The 21,682-nt window shown below is 38.3% G+C and overlaps 1 long non-coding RNA gene across 1 annotated transcript in view; it reads left to right on the top strand.

Annotated features, from left to right (window-relative positions):
• Positions 1–2,271: 2,271 nt before the first annotated feature.
• Positions 2,272–21,682, top strand: part of LOC120523649 — a 173,713-nt gene continuing 154,302 nt past the window's right edge. The window contains exon 1 of the long non-coding RNA XR_005632675.1: positions 2,272–2,437. This is a non-coding gene — a long non-coding RNA (uncharacterized LOC120523649). The remainder of the gene's footprint in view (positions 2,438–21,682) is intronic.

Below are 21,682 nucleotides of genomic sequence, written 5' to 3'. Positions count from 1 at the left end.
GTCACTCAATCAACTTTCTTTTGTTGTTTATATCACTGTTTAAACCAACAAATAGTAAGTTTTTCCTTGCCTCCACTTGGTATTCGCTGAAATTCTTATATTTTCCCTCGTACTTTTGCAATTGTCTTTTCACAGAAGGCTGATCTTAAGGGCTATTTATATTGATTTGCATATTCAAAGAGGCCTAATTCTGGGAGGAGACGGGGCGGGACAGCAGGTGCGTCCATGTGTTTTCAGGCTGACCAGGATTTATGTAGTGGAAGAACGTTGAAGTTGGCGAACGCACAGATTTATGCATCTGGATTTTTTTGTGCGTAAGCACATCTCCGCTTTTGTGCTTACATCATGTTATAGTGCGAATTCTACGCAGAGCGTTATGCATGAGGCCCTTGGACCTTTTCATTCAAAATAAAAAGAAAATTACACAGAGCACCTGCCCTTCCCTAGGTGTTCAGTACCTTTTATTACAAATGATAAATTATACTATTTCTTCTATTTTTGGCTATTCCAATTATCACCCTCTTTTCTTGATGAAATGTGATACTAAGCTTATCATGAAAGTGTTTGCTCTGCGTCTGCAGTGCGTCGTCCATAAATTAATACCCCTTAGCCATTAGCATGTATATTTTCATCTTATCTGCAATAAACAATAAACAAAAGCATGGGAATATTTATCCAGCAGTGGAGTGTGAAAATTAGGAGGAGGTGGCTAGTGAGCACTTATCTGCAAGAACGTCACAGACAGTTCTCTGCTCCTGAAGTTCATTGGCATGGGAGAATGTGCAGAAGCAAGTCTACAGAAAGATCCTTCCATGGGTCAACTTATGGAACTGGGGATTGTGTGCTCCAATAGTGTTATCTCAAATAAAGGCAGCAAAATGATTTTAGGGGCAATTTCACAAAACTCTACAGTATGTGAAATCAAACTTGGCTGTTTCATTCATCACTAATTGTAATCATTTTATTGATATGTGGAAATCTTTTACAATATTTGTGTTCAAACAATAATTCCTAGCGATGGCTGCAATGAGGAAGGAAGCCCAGAAAAAAAGAACAAATTATGACCAGTCTCGGGCCAGAACTATGCTGATCCACTTGGTACTTAACACCCTTTGTACTTGTGAGACAATCCTACATAGTAATGCAAGTCTTGCTGAAGCCCCTTCTTACCGTTTGAGTTATGGTAAGCTCAGATGCCCCACATTTATACCAGGACAATAGTTGCAGTGAACATTAATTGTTCACAGATATATAACCCTTTTTATTTCATGAGAAGCATATCATCAAAACCAACTCTGGTACTCAAGGGTATAACTAGAACTGCTAATTACTTGAAAGGAATTTGGGTTGTGCAGTGGTTCCCAGTTTTGGCAGCCACGAATCCACCTGCTAAGGATGCCAGTTGCTTTGTTTTTCTTTAACTTTCTATTGTAGTGCTTGTCTTTTTTGTCATTTTTTTTCAGAAACCACCCACCTACAATTTATCCAGGCCAGCTATATGACAAAAACACGCAAATAGTGTTTTTCCACCAGAGAAGCTATTATGTTAATTGACTTCAAACCTAAAAAGTCTGCTCTGTTTACCTGGTTGTTTCAACACCCCCACCCCATTATGTCTCTCAACTATTTAAAGCCATTTATTTCAAGGCAAATGCAGCCAATGAGTGAAAGCGAAAGATAAATAAGCCTTTAATTATCACTGGTGCCTCGGAACTAAATATTGTGCTGGAAACATTCTCAACATGAATGAGCCCCGGAATCTCACGCTGCTGAATTTCAGCTTTAGAGGTTTCTGTGAGTCTCCGCTGTGAATAGGCCCCATGCAGAAACACCTCAGGCATCCATTGTCTTACCAAACAATAGAATGAAACTTGAAATAGTAGACTACACGCTACAAGTAAATGAATTAGGATAGAGCACAGGGAACGAAAGAAAGAGAAAAACATTTAGGTACTGGTATGTAGAGGTTATCCTGTTGTCTTTGAAGTGCTTGATCTTTGAGCACAAAGCGCAAACAGGTCGTAGGCTGAGTTGTGTGACTGTGTGCAGGCGTGGGTGCCTGCGTGTGTGTCTGTCTGTAGTGTGGGGGTGTCTGGTCAGGTGACAGCATTTGTTGGGTAGGTTTCATGTGTGGGCAGATATTGCTGTGCCTCTGTGTGGGCAGGAGTCTTTAATATACTCTCCATATGACAAGGGAGTGGGGGAGTGTTCTCTAGTTAAGCCGAGCTTGCAGTGAAGTGATCATTTGCACCGTGACACAGTAAGATAAGTCCTGGTGTGTTCGGCAGCAAAAGCTTCAGGCGGAGAGGGAGCGAGAGAAAAGTGTAAGCAAGAAAAGAGCAGAGCTCTGTGGGAACAGCCAGACAGGCAGCACTGCACCAGAAGCCTGCCATATGGAGGAGACTGGGAGCACTCACAGCAAAGCCTTTGGACACAGGTAGGAGCCCACAAATACATTACATGTGTTCTGACTGAGCCACTGTAGTGAGCTGTACAAGATCAACAACTGTAGGGCTTGCTTTCTGTTTTGCTTTATTCTGGATTTTTTTCATGCTTAGAGAGAGACTCAGAGTTTCTGATCATGGAACTTTGTAGCTCATAAATGCCTGAGAGTGAAGTCTTTATTTCTTTAGGTGATTTCATTCAAAGCAAGATTTTGCAACTTATATGACTGTCTGTAGCTTTCTGATCCCTTATACTATAACATACATGGACAAGTGATTTCAGCACTCACTTTACTGTCCAGTTTTTAATTGTGCGTAAGTGTGTGAACGCACGTAAAATGATTCATAGTAACCTGAGTATGTCTTTCAAGGTGTCGGATATTAATATCTAGTGGCTAACCAGTGTACACGAACAGCAACTTGTAAGGAGTAACTAAATGTAAACATTACAAACCTCATGCTTTTATCTGATTCATAGCACATGGAGTCAAAAAGTTGGGTTTCCTGGTGACCTACCTTACTTTGCTTTTTACTTTTGCAACAGTACAGGATACATTTTGAGACAAACATTTTAATTTATAATAATGAAAGAGTTCCAAGTGCATTGGTTTGTAAGTACGTAATAACAAAACACTTACTAAATACAAGCACTTCAGGTCATTTAGGAAGTAAGAAAAGGTAATTTTTCACCCAAGAATCACTTTGCAAAGACCATTCCCCAAAAAATACTCTACATCTAACACAAGAGGGAAAACCCAGCGGTTGAGTTTGTATTTCAGGTTGTTAAAATGTCTGTTACTGACAGGGGGATTTCCCAACACAGAGAAATCCATATAGATTGTTTACTGATATAGATATACAGTATATTTCAGTATTATGCTCCTGGCCTAATGTTTCATTCTTTTCCTTACAGTAAATATAGGTCCATTAAATATTTTTGCTAAGATATATTAATTTTTGCTTCACCAGTATTAGCAAAGTAGAGACCAATATTATATGTTTTATGAATATCAATTGTTATTGTTAGGTTTTATTTTTTCTCTCAATGCTTGTACTCTATTACTGCCTTGACAGCCCAGCTGCGTGAACTGCCATTATTTTATATATTAGCATGTTTAATTATTGAATTGAATAATGTAGCATGTTAAAAATTGTAAACTCAAAAAGTATTTATTGGTTGTTTATCCATTTCATCTATCTATCTATCTATCTATCTATCTATCTATCTATCTATCTATCTATCTATCTATCTATCTATCTATCTATCTATCTGATTAGTCACTCTTTTATCTATCTATCTATCTATCTATCTATCTATCTATCTATCTATCTATCTATCTATCTAAGAAAGATGTTACAGAATTTAATTTTGAGATTCTTCATTTACTGATTAGTTTTTTCAAAGCAAATATTAACAATAAAACTGATCTGGTCATGTGCATTGGCAGTGTCTTACCGTACAGCTGTACAGAGCTTAATCCAGCATATTAAGTTTTATCCTTGTAAAATGTTTTATTTCAAGATAATGTATGCTTACTTCTGAAAATATTTGAAGAATATGAAGTTCTGATATTATGAATAAATGTGCAGCAAATACCATTATAACAGTGTATTTCATAGTATGTACATGCAATACTTAAAAAAAGAACATGGAATATAGTGCCTTTTAGTTTGATTCTATACCGTGAAAAGTATTGAAGTGCTTTAAGCCCAAAACCTGGGCACTCATATGTGCAAATAGCCCTGCATAACCAGCAGAAGCTATTCACAGACCTTTTTTTCATCTGTTAGACCACCAACAGTCAGCCTGCCATGACAGCGCCTCTTAATAATTTTTAAGCTCATTTGTGGGGGAGAGCTTGGGGAGGGCTAGAAATCACCTCCACTTTATTCATGCTTTAAGATTTAGCTAAATGATTAAATGAACCAAACCGATGACCATTATGAAAAGGTTAACTGAATCAACAGCTTGTAAGAGCAATGATACCCTCAAACCTGAAGTGTTGACTCTTTTTCTGCATTTTGAGTCTGAATAAGTTGTACCTTATATCATGTTGTCTGCATCACTTTTACACTTTGCTTCTCAAATTTAATTTCTCTGTTTGGCTGGTTTAAAAGCTCTTGATTCAAAGTAATTTCTTCTGAAAGCTTTTGAAGAGACAACTCCATCTTTTTCAGTTATGAAGACAATTAGGGATTGCTCTCTCTCTTTCCGTCACTTTATTCTTCTACTCGACAGATACATCTCTTTAGGGTTATTAATTGCATTTTCTAGCTACTGCCTCCATTTTTAATAATTGTAACAGGCAAAATCTGGATCACTTTTAACGTGCTGTGGTATGGACATACTTTTAGAAAGAAGTCACTTTGACAGCACACCTAACATAAGCTGCAGCCACGATGATATAATAGTTACAATACTAGCTTGTTGTGAAAATTGCTAATCAGTTTATTTTCCTGCCCTAGAAATCTGACAAGCCAGTCATTTAAGCAGATGTTGTTTACATTTCGTACCATTGAAATGATACGCATACAACAGTATGAATAACATAGCAACATATATGTAGGTTTAAGCATAAATTATTTATTAGTCTTGCAGATACAAAATTATTCATTATGTTCTTTTCACAACAGAGGAAATCAGTGAAGACATTAGTGCATTACTAATGTATTATATTATCCATCCATCCACATTCCTGATGTGCTTATTCTGGGTAGAGTCGTGGAGCAGCTGGAGCCTACCCCAGTATGCATTGGGCAAAAGGCAAGAACAAAAAGTGGTGCCAGTCCATCGCAGGTTGATCTCCAATCCATCTAACTTTCATGTCTTTCGACCATGGACTATGAAAACAGGAACACTTTGAAGAACTCAAAAGGACATGAGGAGAACACGCAAGCTCCACATAGGGAGTACCCAGGACATGAAATCTAGTCATCTTACTGCAAGACAGCAGCGCTGCCTGTACCACCCCATAATATAATATAATATAATATAATATAATATAATATAATATAATATAATATAATATAAGAGTGACACAGTGGCTAGGTGGCTCAGTGGTAGCACTGCCACCTTGCAATAAAGACCAGGATTCACATCCCAGATCCTCCCTGACTGGAGTTTGCATTTTCTCTCCTTGTCTGAACTGGGTTTCCTCTGGGTGCTATGTTTTCCTCCCACAGTCCAAAGACATGCAGGTCATGTGAATTGGAGATGCTAAATTGTCCCTAGTGGGGGTCTAATGTGTTCACCTTACAATGGACTTGAACCCTGATCAGGGTTTGTTCCTGCCTTGCGCCCAACGCTAGCTGCTGAGATAGGCTCCATCCATTTGACCCTGGTCTAGAATAAGTGGGTTAGATAATGACATAATGTAATATAATACAATTTTCTAGGCCTACTTAATCCTGAGTAGGGCAGTGTGAACCTGAAGTATTGTGCACAATGTAAGAACAATACCTGGACACTGTGCCAGTCCATCACACAGTGAACACACTAAAGGGCCAATTTAGCAATGTCAATTCACCTAACTTGCATGTCTTTGGACTTTGGCATGAAACCAGAGCACTCAGAAGAAATCCATACAGACACAGGGAGAACATGCAAGCTCCATTTAGGGAGTACCCATTACGTGAACCCTGTCTCCTTACAGTGTGACAGCAGTGCTACTGTGCCACCCAATAATATAATATAATATAATATAATATAATATAATATAATATAATATAATATAATATAATATAATATAATATAATATAATATTAGCAATGGACTAGTTTTCCATCTGGGACTGGTTCCTGCTCTTTGACTTGATGCTGGGACAGACCTTGGCCCCCAGCTATCCTCAACTGGATTAATAATAAGTGGGGCAATGTGCCACTTTTTGATCAGAAAATGCACATAATAATGACCCTATAACCTCATAAGCTTAGAAATATAATATAATATAATATATAATATAAAATGTATCTTACATAGATAGATGTTTATTGTCACTTTTTCAAAGGAACAACGAAATTGAAGGTGCTTAGCTAGTGAACGAGAGAACTACTTAACGGATTTAGATCAGGGTTTTTTTTTCTAGAATTTGCTTGAACATTCCGCTTGATTTTGTGACTTCTCTCATTGAGCTAAGAATCATAGTTCGCTTACAGGAGCGATATATTCAAGCTAATCCGAGACAGGGGCTGTGTGCCAAGGGGAGGAGGAAGCGTGACGTCAGGAGTGGGGAATCAGTCTACCTCTGCGTTTTGGAGCATAACTTGCCTCCACTTAGCTAGCAATACCTTTTTGTTTTTTGATTTTTAAAGTTCGTCCTGTTTCATTACTACACGGGCAGAGCCATGGGGAATGGCTAGTATAATATAATATAATATATCCATCATCCAACCCACTATATCCTAACTACAGGGTCACGGGGGTCTGCTGGAGCCATTCACAGCCAACACAGAGTGCAAGGCAGGAAACAGGGCACACACACACACACTAGGGACAATTTAGAATCGCCAATGCACCTAACCTGCATGTCTTTGGACTGCAGGAGGAAACCGGAGCACACCCACAGAGAGAGCATGCAAACTACATGCAGGGAGGACCCGGGAAGCGAACCCAGGTCTCCTCAGTTTGAATCCTGCAGTTTACCTTTCATATCACCAAAGAATTGCAGGCTGGTTAACTGGCCAGTGTGTGACTGATGGTGCAGCCCGCAATGGACTGGAGTTCTGACCAGGGCTAATTTCTACCTTGTGTTACGGCAGTAGGCTCCAGCCAGCCACAAGTTTGCACTGGATTAACTGGGTTTGAAATTTTTTATAATATAATATAATATAATATAATATAATATAATATAATATAATATAATATAATATAGCAGACCCCGTGACCCTGTGTTCGGATTCAGCGGGTTGGATAATATAATATAATATAATATAATATAATATAATATAATATAATATAATATAATATAATATAATATAATATAACTAGCCGAAGCCCGCCGTAGCATACGGCAGTCTAAGAATAGGAACGTAAAACGGTGAGAAAGGAATTCAGAAATCAAGAAGAAATAAATACTTCTTGAAAGACGCAGTTGTGAATAGGTGTTTTGGTTGTGACGACAGATAATGAGTCGAAAGATAGAAAAAGCCACGTACAACTGACCGTGGCTGAAGACTGGTTGTTAGAATTATTGTGAAGAGTAAACAGCATGTGGGTATGAGGAAGGCCGTGCTTCTGAAATTCGATTACGTAAATATAATCAATTACAACCTCAATAAGATGTTGTTGAAGAATGTGTCTAAGTAATTCCTGCAGCTAAATCCAAAAGACTCATAATACAATATCAGGTCTGTGCTCCGGTCTTTGGGTATCTGACAGTGCATGTAGAATTTCCAGCCAAGCAGGATTACATGTGAAAGTGATAAATAAATGAGGCTGTCCAAATGTACGTACTATGGCCATGGCATCCTGCTAGTTTTGTTGCATGTATCTTGGACTTCCTGGAAATGTGGACGGTAATATGATCATTTTGCCTACACGTACGTTGTTATTTTCAGCATTTGCTTGCAGTGCGTCTGACAGTCCTTTGTATTGTTCCAAGCACAAAACTTGTTGATCTAATCTGAGATAGTTGAGACGTGCGCCCTCTGTTTTAACATACACATCTATGACGTACCATTGGAATAGTTCGCCGCTGGAGTGCAAAATACTAAATTTATTCCTCGTTGCTAATCTGTACGTGTAAAATTGGCATTGAGTAAGCCTTATTTGCTTACCGGTTCTTTTATCGGGAACATGTTGTAAATCTTTGTGCCAGCCAATGTCTCTGTAAGGGAATAAAAGTGGGAAAACCATAGGATCACAATTCATATTGAGCATAGAAATCTATTTACAGGAGTTGCCTATGGGACAGATGCAAATGTCCCTTTTGGCAGGCGGAGTGACATGTCGGGGCATTGTATTGTCGTAAATCCTGTCTTGGGTTTTCCTCAAAAAGCATTTGTACAGCTGCTGTTGGATTGGACTGAGCGATTTCATGCATGTATTTGCATGATTTAGCGAAGGGTTTGATGGTTCTGAGCATGAAATCTAGCTGGAGAAGTAAAGTTTCACTGCATGCAGAGTTTGCTTTATTTTGTAAGCGTACTTCAGAAGCTTGGTGAGAAATGCCATGTCGGCTGCGTGTGGGCAGGACCGGTTTTGAAGAGGAGCTGCTGGCAGCATGGGGAGGGGTTTGGAAGAGGACGAATAGGAACCGAGAAATGCCGTGTCGGCTGCGTGTGGGCGGGACCGGTTTTGAGGTGGAAGCAGGACAAACCAGAAAAGAAATATATATAAGAGATATAATATAATATAATAAACCAGGAAATCGATTGACTTGACTCTGAAGGCTTCATAGTTCTAAAAAATATTGTTTTAGAGAAAACAATGACTAGCTGCTGAAAAGCGGTGTCTCTAAAACAGCCTGGTTTGAGCATAAATGTGCTGCGTGTGCCATCACATTTACTGGCATCCCATCTAGAGTTGGTTTCTGTATTGAAATTACTCCTGTCAAGGTCCCAGATCCTCAAAAATATGAAGAGTTAAAAGTGACTTTAAAAAGAGGATAAAAGGATGGATGGCAGAGTCAAGTGGTTTGTAATTTAACATTTGTGAAGGAGTTGCATTAATCAGTGTACTCAAATCATCCCAAAGAAGAACAGCACTCAATATAATAGCACATTTTGTGGGTGGCTGAAAGTTTAAAGTCATAGCCATGATCATATGTGAAAATTTTATAATACAATTCAAACTAATGTGTCTTCATGCAGACAATAATTGGTAAAGGGAGCAACATCCAAGTAGAATGTACCTTAGACATGAATCTAAATGAGTTCTTTCATCAATTATCAGGGTGCACCATATAATTTTAAAGCACTATAGTGTTGGTTTTAGTTGACCAGTTTCTGATCATTGAACATGTGGCACATATTACCAAATGTGTCTTGTTTTCTTTGTACTGTGAGCTCAGGATACATCTTCTAAATAATAATAATAATTTTTCAAGGGAAATTCAGTCACTGCATGTGTACTCTGTCCACAGTGATTGAATTAATAATTAATTGACTGGTTTTCTCAACATATCCATTCATCACTTCATAAACCTTTAACTATGTTCACAGGTAGAAGTTACTCTGATCTGAATTTGTTGCCTTAATGTGACACTAATCTGATGAATTTAGAGCTATGTGGACACAGAAATCCCATCTGCAGCAAAGTACAATGCATATACCAACTACTATTACATGCATTGTTTTTGGTTTTAGTACCACGAGTCATCAAAAAAATATAACTTTTTTGTTGTTGGTGACACATGACTTGTCCACAAATGTATCAGTGTGCTCATGCGTGTCATTTCAGAGGACAGATCTGTTCACATTACAGTTATATACAGGTCACCTGTACTTATGAAGGTGAATCGTCAAGATAGGCAAATCTGATCTGAGCAAAAAATCGGAATTGAGCAATGAGGCTCATAATGTGAATATCGCGTTAGTAATTCAGTCTTAAGGGTTACGAGGAGCTGAATTCTTTCCTTGCAGTGGTTAATGCAAAGCACAGACCAAATGTGGATGCCAGTCTATATTAGATTCCACTCAGACACCCATCCTCATGGATAATAGTTTACACTGTACCTGTACTGACAAAAAAAACACACAGAGAAACAATGGATGAGCTTTTAGATTATTATACTTTCAGTTATCCATTAATTTTCCATTACAAGGCTCAGGTAAGCAGAAGCCTATCCCAGTAGGTCAAATGTGCAAGAGGATAACCATAGACATTCCATCACAGAACATTCACAGGCACACACTCAGTCTCACTCATACTGGTCCAATTTAAAAGTCACCAAGTAGCCATGGATTATCATTGGAAAACCTGCTGTATGTAGACACAGGACAAATGTGTCAACTCAACCCAGCTAATCGGGCCAAAAATGAAATTCAAGGCTGTTGCCTTTGTTAATCGTTTTTACCAAATGAAAATACATATCAACGGCCATCACTCTTTTTGTCAGCCTCTTGAAGTATTTAGCTCAAAAAAACAGTTAGATAAACACCATGACATTTAGATTCATCTTTGGTTTACTAAATCATGTATGCAAGATCTTTCTAGCTATTAGGACAGAAGATATTAAAAGGGGAAACCATTTAATGAAGTCATTTAAGAGATGTTTGTTAAACATCCAGGCACTGTTTATTCTTTCTGGTTTCACAATTCAAATATATTTAATAGAGTGATTATGTCTTAGTCTATTAGTAAAAGTGTGAAATAGAGATTCTGAATGCTGCTTTTACATATCTACATAAGGGATTGTGTCATAAATGTATTTGCAACATAGATTTGATCATTCTTACCCATGGAATACCCCATCTGCTTTTGGAAAACTATATACACCCCCACAGCACAATAGAACACAAATCTTTTCAGACAGTCAGTGCCATCCAGCTTCCTATTATCATAAATGCCAGGCTGCATTACGTTATGTAGTATAACAGAGATGCAATCCCAAATGAAACATGTTTAGCACATTGCCTCCTACAATGACAAATCCCCATAGAAAGTTTGCATTTGAACGAAGGTGCCATGAGTCACTCTACAAACATGCCATTGATCAGAAAGATGACAATTTCAACATTAATTCTTCTCATTAGATATCAGTTGTCTTGACTGTGTGTAAATAGTGAACTACTAAAGCTGAAATGATTCTGCACAAACCTAAGGCTACATGATGTAAAAATGTACCTGCTCCACTCAAAGAGCTGTGTAGTATTCCAAAAGTCCAAGTGAGTGCAGCTTGTAAGAGGTCACTTTACTTTTTTTGGACTATAATATAATACAAGGTTGGTTATTTTAAAAGTGTCCTTATAAGCACAGTGATACATTATCTTATTTTTCTGAGTTAATTTATCAACACTATAATAAAGTACTATCTATCTATCTATCTATCTATCTATCTATCTATCTATCTATCTATCTATCTATCTATCTATCTATCTATCTATCTATCTATCTATCTATCTATCTATCTATCTATCTATCTACAGTATCTCACAAAAGTGAGAACACCCCTAACATTTTATTATATCTTTTCATGGGACAACACTGAAGATATAACACTTTAATACAATGTAAAGTAGTTAGTGTACAGCTTGTATAACAGTGTGAATTTGCTGTCCCCTCAAAATAACTCAACACACGGCCATTAATGTCTAAACCACTGGCACCAAAAGTGACTACACCCCTAAGTGAAACATGTCCAAATTGTGCCCAAAGTCTCAATATTTTATGTGGCCACCATTATTTTCCAGCACTGCCTTAACTCTCATGGGCATGGAATTTACTAGAGCTTCACAGGTTGCCACTGGAATTGTCTTCCATTCCTCCATGATGACATCACGGAGCTGGTGGATGTTAGAGACCTTGCGTTCCTCCACCTTCCATTTGAGGATGCCTCACAAATGCTCAATAATGTTTAGGTCTGGAGACATGTGTTCACATTTTTTCCAAAAACAATATTTTTTTATCTTATGTTCCAAGGATGCACTAAAAATGAAGCCTGAATCGCAGTATGTATTGTATATTGATGAAGTGTGCTGTCTAGTACGTTAATATGAAGGGGTCAGCAAAATTGCACCTTGCCTCAGGTGTCATTTTTTTATGAGCTGGCTTGGTTAGTATTCATAAAGCATTCTTTCCCTTTATCTTCATGTGCTTCATTTGTGTAGGCCCAGTAGAATCCCTGGCAATGCCAGCCTTTAAGTGCTCCTCATTACCAACGCACAATTCCTGATCCTAAGAAGTAATGTCACCTACCACCTTAGCTAATGATGATGTCTGTCTGTGTTAATATCAGACCCTGATACACTGATTACATGCTTGTTGTGTGATTTGTAGTTTTGTTCCATTGACAGACGCATACAGGCACAGGCATGCATTTGTTCTGGAAGTTAAATCAGCTTAAGGCAACAGCAGCCGTTTTAGGAATTGTGAGAATTTAAATACTACTGTTCAAATGAGATATGCTTGAACCTAACTTAAAAAAAAATAGAAGCTATTCAGGAAACATGTTTTGTTTGTTTTGCTACTCTCTGATTCATATTTTCACATGTTTTGTTCTTTGGTTTTGGTATTAAAAAGATCTGTATCAACATGTAAGAAAGAGAAAATAAAAAAAAGCTTGACTGTAACTTAAAAAGAAGTATTAGATTTTGGATGAAACTTTCATGAGCTCCTTTTAGCAATTACTGTGAATCATAACCTGTGCTTAACAATCATCATACCCAAGATCCTTTGAGTCACTAACAATGTGGCTTGCAGTCCGCTGTTATCTCTGCATGCAGGTACTTCTTAGATTATGAGACAATGCTGCTCCTGGTTTCTTAGTGTATTGATATCAGTGGGGTGGTTTGCCCTTCTGATAAATATACCTGTGATTTTAGGACTTCGTCACTACAGTCTCTGTGAAGCAATGGCAGCACTTTGCCTTTCTTTGACAATCTCACCATTGACTGCTCTTTCCCTATTGTGATCTCAATAGTTGCTAGCCTTGGTGCCATGCCAAGGTCACAACCTCTTTCTCTTGCAAAATATGATTGGGATTCAGTCTTACTTCCTGCCATTTTTGGCCTGCCACTATTTAGACACCAGAGCAGTCAAAGTGTGGGAGAAGGATCCTGTGTTAACATTTGTCATTCTAACCTTCTTTCTGTGCATACAAAACATTATATAACTTCAAATGAGTGGTTTCCAAAGTTTTTCTTCACACTTGTTTCTATCTTTCTCCATTATACCCAATCAGTAGCTGTGAGATGTCATTTATTTTAAGCCAAAAACAAAACTCATAGGTACATGAGTCAATTTATTCCAGAAATGAGTGCAAACAAGAAGAAGAAGTATACTGTAAGCAGAAAAAAATTTTCACATTGCAAACTATTCTTCCACCTCCATCACTTGACTGTGGACAAAACATCTGTGGTACAATTAGAAGGCCAACACAGCACTAGAACCATGTTATGTATGGTTGTGTATTTTATTTTTTATTGTTGTCTTTACATTTTGTCCAATTATTATTTTAAATATATTATTTTCCATTTAGTTTATATATATGTCCTGTTACTTTTAATAAGCCTCCATTCCTTGCACTTTGCGGGTGGAGCTCCAGGAGGCGGGTCTACCATGATATCACCACATCAGACCCCTCCCACTGGCTATTTAGAACAGAGCAGAGCTGAGAAGGTTCAGGTCAGGAGATTATTGTGTTTGTTTTTGTAACATTACTTTCGTCTGGGATTCTCTGATTTTTGATTATTTTCTGCTCTGTATTTGAATTTTGCTTATGGATTATGAATTGGACTTTCTACTTTTTGCAACATTTTAGTCAACTCCTTTTTGTTCTTTTCTGTCATTTGCTATTTCTGTGCATAAGTCTTCTATTTATAAAAATCCTTTATTTACACTTCTGTCTACAACCTGCCAGTTTACAGTCATTGCCACACTTCTGGGGCTTTTGCTATATTTTGGTAATTTTCTAATTATTTTGCGAGCTATTTTAGTTTGGGGGCCTGCTAGGCCTAAACCTGCAGACAGCAGTAAGGAATAAACTGAACTTGGTGAGCCTCATCTGTGATGGGAAGTGAAGGTCTTGGCTGGCTTTGTGGCTATGTTTCGGAGGTCTTGCACCCATTTTGCAATGTTTCAGACTCCATTTCATAAGAGAGAAACTATTAGATTAATTCTGGGATGAAAGGGTTCAGGTTAAAAAAAAAATAAAGAACATGAATCTTTCCAGATTAGACAAGCAAAGATTGAAGAGCAATGTGATAAACATTTAAAAATTAAAAACAACAACAACAACAACAACAATCATTCTATAGCACATTTTCATACAAAAAGTAGCTCAAAGTGCTTTACATAATGAAGAAAAGAAAAATAAAAGACAAAATAAGAAATTAAAATAAGACAACATTAGTTAACATAGAAAAGGAGTAAGGTCCGATGGCAGAAAAAAACAAACAAAAAAAAAAACTCCGGACGGCTGGAGAAAAAAATAAAATCTGCAGGGGTTCCAGGCCACGGGACCGCCCAGTCTGCTCTAGAAGTAAAAAAAAGGAAGTAAGAAGAATACAGGCCAGATGTTGCCTAAAATAAATTGAATTAAAATATGATGTAACAGGCAGGATCCCTTTATCATTCCAGTGTTGGTTAATCACTGAAATCCTGTTCTTGTCCTATGGCATATGCAATACATCAGGTTTGCAGAATGCCATCACCTACGATAATAACAAATTTAAGTACATAAATCACACCAAGTAACCTGCAAACAAAAGCCACTACATATTTTACTTCTGAGTGACATTGTGCAAAACAAACACTTTTCATAACATATATACTTGGGCAATACCAAAAAATAAATGTTTTGTCATGTGAAATAAGTTCATTTTATATTGCAAATTAATGTGCCTCCCAGCCACAGAACAAGGAACACAAACTGCAGATGCAGGTCATGTCACACGCAAAACACTGTTTAATCAATCAGTATCATGGTATGAGCAGTCTCCTTCACTTTTTGTTCTCCACCAACATTCTCTTCATAATTGTAGTGAATCCCTCCACCATTAAGCACAAAAAGGGGCTGCAGGCTTCTTAACCACCAGCCAGACCTTACTTCACTTTGGCCTGGCTCCCAAGAGTTGACCTTTAACCACTGGCAACCAAGCTCCAAACTCAACATAGGCCTCAGACCCACCCATTCCTAAAAACTGGGGTAATGGCTTTTAGCATACAAATATCAAATCAAATCCATGAAAGAGGAAGATGGAAATTAATTAAAAGATTTAACCCAAAAACACAAGTTCCTTTAATAAAGGAAAAGACATTCCTTATGTTGTGACCCATATTAATGGTCTATGGCCCCATAGTAAGCACTTCCAGAGTTCTAGGTGAATGCTGCCACACCAGGTATTCCTGAATGATCCCGGAACCACAAAGATGTAATGCAAAAGACCAGTTTGTTTTCCCTTCCCATTGCAAACTTGTGAGGTTACAGCATGTTGCCCTCTCTAGAAGTCCTTGGAACCTCAAACACACAAATAGGATTTCTGCTTTTGAAAGTAGGGTTTTACTTGACTCCCCTGCTCTGGCGGTAGTGTCCTCTGTTGAGCAATTAGGGTATCATTGCTAGGTTAGCTTAATATAATATAATATAATATTATATTATATTATATTATATTATATTATATTATATTATATTATATTATATTATATTATAAGTATTGTTTGTCAACAAATATCAGGGATTCAGAGCCCTATTATTTATTTAACAGAAGATTTTTTCTAAATTACCTGAAGAATTATGTTGAATTGACTAGAGGAATTGTATGTATATATGTGATACTATGGATGTATTTACAATGCAGCAACCATCCAGTGTTGTCCTCAACGAACTGTGAATGTTTGGCTTCTGTTCAATGTCTACTTGTATCTATTAATCCGGTGTAAGATTTGAGTGTGTGAGTGTGTCCTATAGTGTATTGGAGCCTTATTCAGGACTGGTTCCTCCCTTGTTCTTAGTGCTGCTGGAATTGGCACCTCGTAACTAGATAAGCAGATCAAAAAATGGTTGAAAGGAACAACTTTAATTTGCTAATTACTTTTGTTTTAGTTCTTTTTTTGTTTTGTTTTTTGAGGTAGCTTCATTCTCATTCCTCTGAGTCTCTCCTGCTCCTTTTTTATCTAGTGTTTGCTTTCTATTCTTACCTGCTTCTCTTTAAAGATAACAGCACTTTAATTCACAAATTGCTTTTATTCTTACTGTAAATGGTTTTCCAAGGGAGACTTAAACTTTTCTTCCAAAACTATCACCTGTGTTATCTTTTACTGATCACTCTTTAATTTATTAGATGTTGTTGTTTATACAATAAGTGCTGTGTATGAGAGTATCCTGTGTGGAACTTGAACCCCAGACACAGACAGACACAACACCAGATGTCCACAAAGACACGCTTTTATTCTCCTCTTCACAACACAGTGCCCAAAGACTCACAGTGCTTTTCCACTCCTTTCTCTTTTCCTTCTCTTCTGCTGCCTCCACTCCTCCCATCGCAAGCTCCATCCTCTGCCTCCTGACTCCGGCTCCCTGAATGGAGTGAGGTAGCCCCTTTTATGTTATACCTGGATGTGCTCCAAGTGCTCCCTGATGATCTTCTTGCAGCACTTCCTGGTGTGGCAGGAGTGCTGCATGGACACGCAGATGCACTCCAGATGTGGGTGGTTCCTCTTCTGGAGGTGCTGCTGTCCAGCACTCTGAGATGGTCCATGCACCCCTGGCAGTGAGTTTCCAAGCTCTCCATCCATGACCCTGATGTAATCCAGGGGGGCTACCTCTTGCACCCCGAGGAAGACATTGCCCCTCTCCTGGTCCTCCCCTTCTCCAGGCGTCCCGGTGGGGCAAGGTCCCCGGTCGTCTGCCACACCTGTGATGGACTGACATCCTTACCAGGGATGGTTGCTGTCTTGTGACTGTTGCTACCAGGATATGTTCATGCTTTGTTTAATTCATAAATGGAAAAGGAGCATTAAAAATGGAAACATAGAAAGAAGAGTTTGCTCAACATCTGTTTGTTTTTTAAGATATAATTTTATTGAAGTAATTGCAGTTGGTCATTTTGCAATTTTGAACTATGAATATGATTTCACTACTGTACACATGTATAGAAAACACAGGCTAGTCAATTAGACAAATCATACAGTAGATATGGAATGGATCATACAATATGTATGGAATGGAATGTCTTTTTCTCATCAGTTGAACTTTTACTTCCACTTCTACTATGGATACGTCTATTTTAACATATCTTCTCACTAATTTATGCATGTGTTCGAGGCAAATTCATTTCATAGTTAGGTTGGCTTCTACCAATATTGCACGACTCATTGTACTTAGCTGGTTGGCTGTATTTTTGCCTGGAGTGGATTGTATTTTGTTTCATTTAATCACCTATGCATTTACCTTTTCCTTTTATAAGCTCAATATAATTCTAATCAGCTTCTCTTGTGTATCCAATTTCATTTTATTTTGTCTTTGGCTGAGCAAATACAGTAAGTGAAGATTTAAATTCACTGTTGGATTTGCTCTTGGTCTGCACAGTGGCCCTAGCAGGTAGTATTTGATTCCCAGCTGGCATGCCATCTGTGTGGAGTTTGCTCATGTTTTTTTTTTCTAGTGATGCCAGTTTCCTCCCTTACTCCAACAACACTTGGTTAGACTGATTGATGGCTCTAAATTGGCCCAGAATAAAGGAATGTCTTTGTGTGCATTACAGCATCCATTGAAAGTTGCATCCTGCCTTAAACTGTCTGATTTAGTTCCCCTTGACCTTGAAATAGATAAAGAGGGCTTTTAAAATGAATGGATGGATGAGGAAGTGTGAGTGTGAGTGCCCTGTGATAGACTGGCATGCTAACCAGGGTTGGTTTCTATCTCTTATGTTGACTGGTGACTCTAAAATGATGAGGTATTGTGAATTCGCTTCATATCCCGGACTGGTTACTACCTTGTGACTGTTGCTACCAAGATAGGCTTTGGCTCCTCTTGCCTTGTAATCGTTTAAGCAAGCTTGTAAGATGAATGGATGAGATAGGGTGAGTGTGTAGAGATGTCCCTGCACCCCAGGGCATTACATTTAGGGTAGTTCCTGACTTGAGCCTATTGCAGTTGGAAACGACTCAGTCTTTCTTTATAGTCAAATATTACAAACTGTTGATTTTTCTAGCTGCAGTTTTCTTTAATAGCTGTAGTTGATTGTAATTTTTCAAACATAGTTTTGATTTTACTTCTGTGGAACATATAGAAGGCACAAGCTGATCAATTAGACAAATCATGCATATGTGCTGTGTTTGTTTCAGATCTCTGTAGTTGTTAAAGTGAAAAACGCAAACTTTTCCTTGTTTGTCTCTAATGTATGCCTATATGGAGCCATTCTGATGAGGTCTTACCTATGGTAATTGCATGAACTGAGAGTTTAGTATGATTATAGAACACTGATCCGTGAATACTGAAAACTGACTGACAAAGGACCTATAAAAATAGGAGAAATTTCCTTTTATGGTATAATTTAGTGGCCATGAATGAGAGAAATCCAGCTTTTCATTCATAAGGGTCTTACTCAGTACCCAGCCAGGATTGGATAATTGCTCTTTAAAATGGCTTCTTTATAAATGCTAGTCATAGGCAGTGGGTACAATAAAATCATGTTTTTGAAATTTACATAAAATGCATTAACAGCTAAGGACTTCAGGATATGATGGCATTTAATCAATCCCTGTAAAAAGCATTTGACGATGCACTCTGCACTCTATAATTCTATTGAACTAAAAAAAAAAAAACGAGCCAGTACAATTCTCTTAACTGTAAATTATTTTGAAACCTGTCAGGTATGTCCAAGCAAACACCAGGGGGTGTATGAATATCTTTATAAAAATATTCTTATTTCAGATCACCATTTCCTGAATGTGACAATCATTTTGTTTCTTTCACCAAGCTCATTGTGAGCTATTTGATATCGTAACATCAAAACAAAGGAAATATCAAACAAAAAAGATATCACAACACAAAATCAATGTTAGATTTTACAAGATTGCTTTGTTTGAAGTTATTTTTATGTTTTAATAATGCTTTGTTAATATATACCATACCTGTTATTAACATAAATCGGTAAAGCTGAAGTAGCAAATAGGATGAAAGTTGAATGTTAAGTTGTAGAGAGGTGTCCAAAAATAAGACAAGATAAATGGTATGAGAGGTTCCCATAATTAGGCAAAAAATATTGAAAAGGTAAACTTTCACTTTCATCATTTTCCTTATTGTGCTATTATATTACAGTATCATGCTTTGCTCCAGATATCCACATAAAACCCTATTTGTAATTTGTGCTTCCAAACTAAAATCTCTAACATGATAGAGGATTAATAGGAGACTAATACAGCTCATCCAGGATGGCATGTGGTAGCAGTGAATCCTTGCTGCTAAACAAAGAACTCAGGCAGACTGGTGATTAGGACACTAGACTTTTAACCAAACTGTCACTAGCTCAGTCCCAAATTTTGACTCTCATTACAACAAATCATTAACTGTACTGTGATCAGTCAGGTCAGGTCAGGTTGGGGAGCAACACAACGATTCTGGCTGGCAGCCTACCCAGGCAGACATGTAGACCCTCCGGAAATGACCATCTATTTGCCACAGCGAGGTGTTACGTGGGTGTCCCCTTGGCCTGGTCCAGCCACTTAGGTCCACAACAATGTGGATCCTGCGAGCTGGATTATCCTCAGGCTGTACTGCTGTAACTGATACTCCCTCACAATACAAGCAATGTGCCTCATTCGGGACTCCGGGAGCAACCAATCATTCAACACAAAGTCAAACCAGCGGTACCTAAGGATTCTCCGAAGAGACACAGTACTGAAGGAGTCCAGTTTTTGTCTGAGGTCACTGGATATCGTCCATGTCTCGCAACCATATAGCAAGACAAGAAGCTCTAGGAGTCTAAACACTTGGACCTTCATCCTTTTGCATAGATATCGGGAGCACCACACATCCCATTCCAGTGACCTCATGACCACCCATGTTCTCCCAATCTGTCTACTGACTTCATAGGATCCAATTGTTAAAAATATGTAGAATCAAATGTTTTGTGGCCAACCTCAGCAATTATGTCTAATAAATAATAACAACAACAACTGCAACAACAACAACAATAATAATAATAATAATAATAATAATAATAATAATAATAATTAGAAGAAGAATGGGAACTCAGAGGAGAAGCAACAACACCAGTAGCCACCAGAAAGAGTTTTAGCCTGGTTCCCATGTAGTTACAAAATAATTCTGAGGCTCGACCTAGAAGTGACCTGATATGGGATTTTAAAGTTTCTCTTCTTACAGGAAAAATGAACATTGGTGTCAGGAAGTGAGAAAAGAGAGTGCTTAAAGATATTGTACTCTGGAGGGGAGAAAGCACCTAACCTAGCAGCTTCTTTTTTTTTCTTTTTTTGTGTCCATGGTATAATTGTTTCCCCCCAGTGTATTCTATACTAATAAAAGGCAAAGCCCTCACTGACTGACTCACTCATCACTAATTCTCCAACTTCACATGTACGTAGAAGGCTGAAATTTGGCAGGCTCATTACTTACAGCTTACTTACAAAAGCTGGGCAGGTTTCATTTTGAAATAACTAGAACCTATTTTTCTCAATATACTGTAATGGACATTAGCTCAATGGCCGTGGGGGGCGGAGCTGCGTGTGACATCATCACGCCTCCCACGTAATCACGTGAACTGACTGTGACCGCAGTACGTAGAAAAGAAGGAAGAGCTCCAAAAGAGCGCTGAAGAAAAACGATGAATACTTTATTCGCGAGATACAAGTTTAATAAGAAGACACGAGGTATAAACGAGACTTTGGATCACTTGAGTTAAAATTGCTGTAGTGAGAAACTTTTAAGTGCTGGGTCTTAGCTAACATTAAATAAAGCCGTGGACATCGCGAGATCGCATGAGATAGCACAGGCACAGCTCAGAAGCTTTGATGCATGTACTCCGTGAATTGACTATGAACGCAGTACGCAGAGAAAGCAAGACCTCTAAAGAGCGTGGAGACTTTTGATCACGTGAACGTGGATGCAAAAAGTGGCGTTTCCTGCACTGCAAAAATACTACAAAAGTCGGGCATCCGGCGCGCGCACGCGTGTGTAGCTGTGCTGGCCTTTGAGACGCTAACTGCGCTTCTACCTTAAGTCAAAGTGAGCACTTTTCATTTTTTTCCTCCTCTCCCTGAGTTATAGCCCAGACAAGTGCAAACACGGGATCCCTTTTCTACACCGCGGCAAACTAATATTAAGGTGCTTCGCACTTTCTTTTGCACGTATACGATTATGAGGTCGTCAGCTCGGATTATGAAGACACGCACAGGAGTGGAGGACCAACAGTGCCATCACAGCCGATTAATGACAGGGATGTCTCACCAGTCTACACACGACCCACCGCGACTGTCCCCAAAAGGCGCTCATATCGTCAGCGAAGACATCTCTCTACACTATATAAAAGAAAAAGGCAACTTTCCTTTCTTTACACCTTTTTTCCTTTTATCCCAAACCAAAGCCTTTCTCTCTTAACACTGCAGAAGACACAAAACT

The sequence above is a fragment of the Polypterus senegalus genome, chromosome 2 (genome assembly GCF_016835505.1).
Source record: "Polypterus senegalus isolate Bchr_013 chromosome 2, ASM1683550v1, whole genome shotgun sequence".
In the NCBI taxonomy this organism is placed as follows: Eukaryota; Metazoa; Chordata; class Cladistia; order Polypteriformes; family Polypteridae; genus Polypterus; species Polypterus senegalus.
The sequence above is the reverse complement of the archived record's forward strand: the minus strand, read 5'-3'. Positions and strand labels throughout refer to the sequence as shown.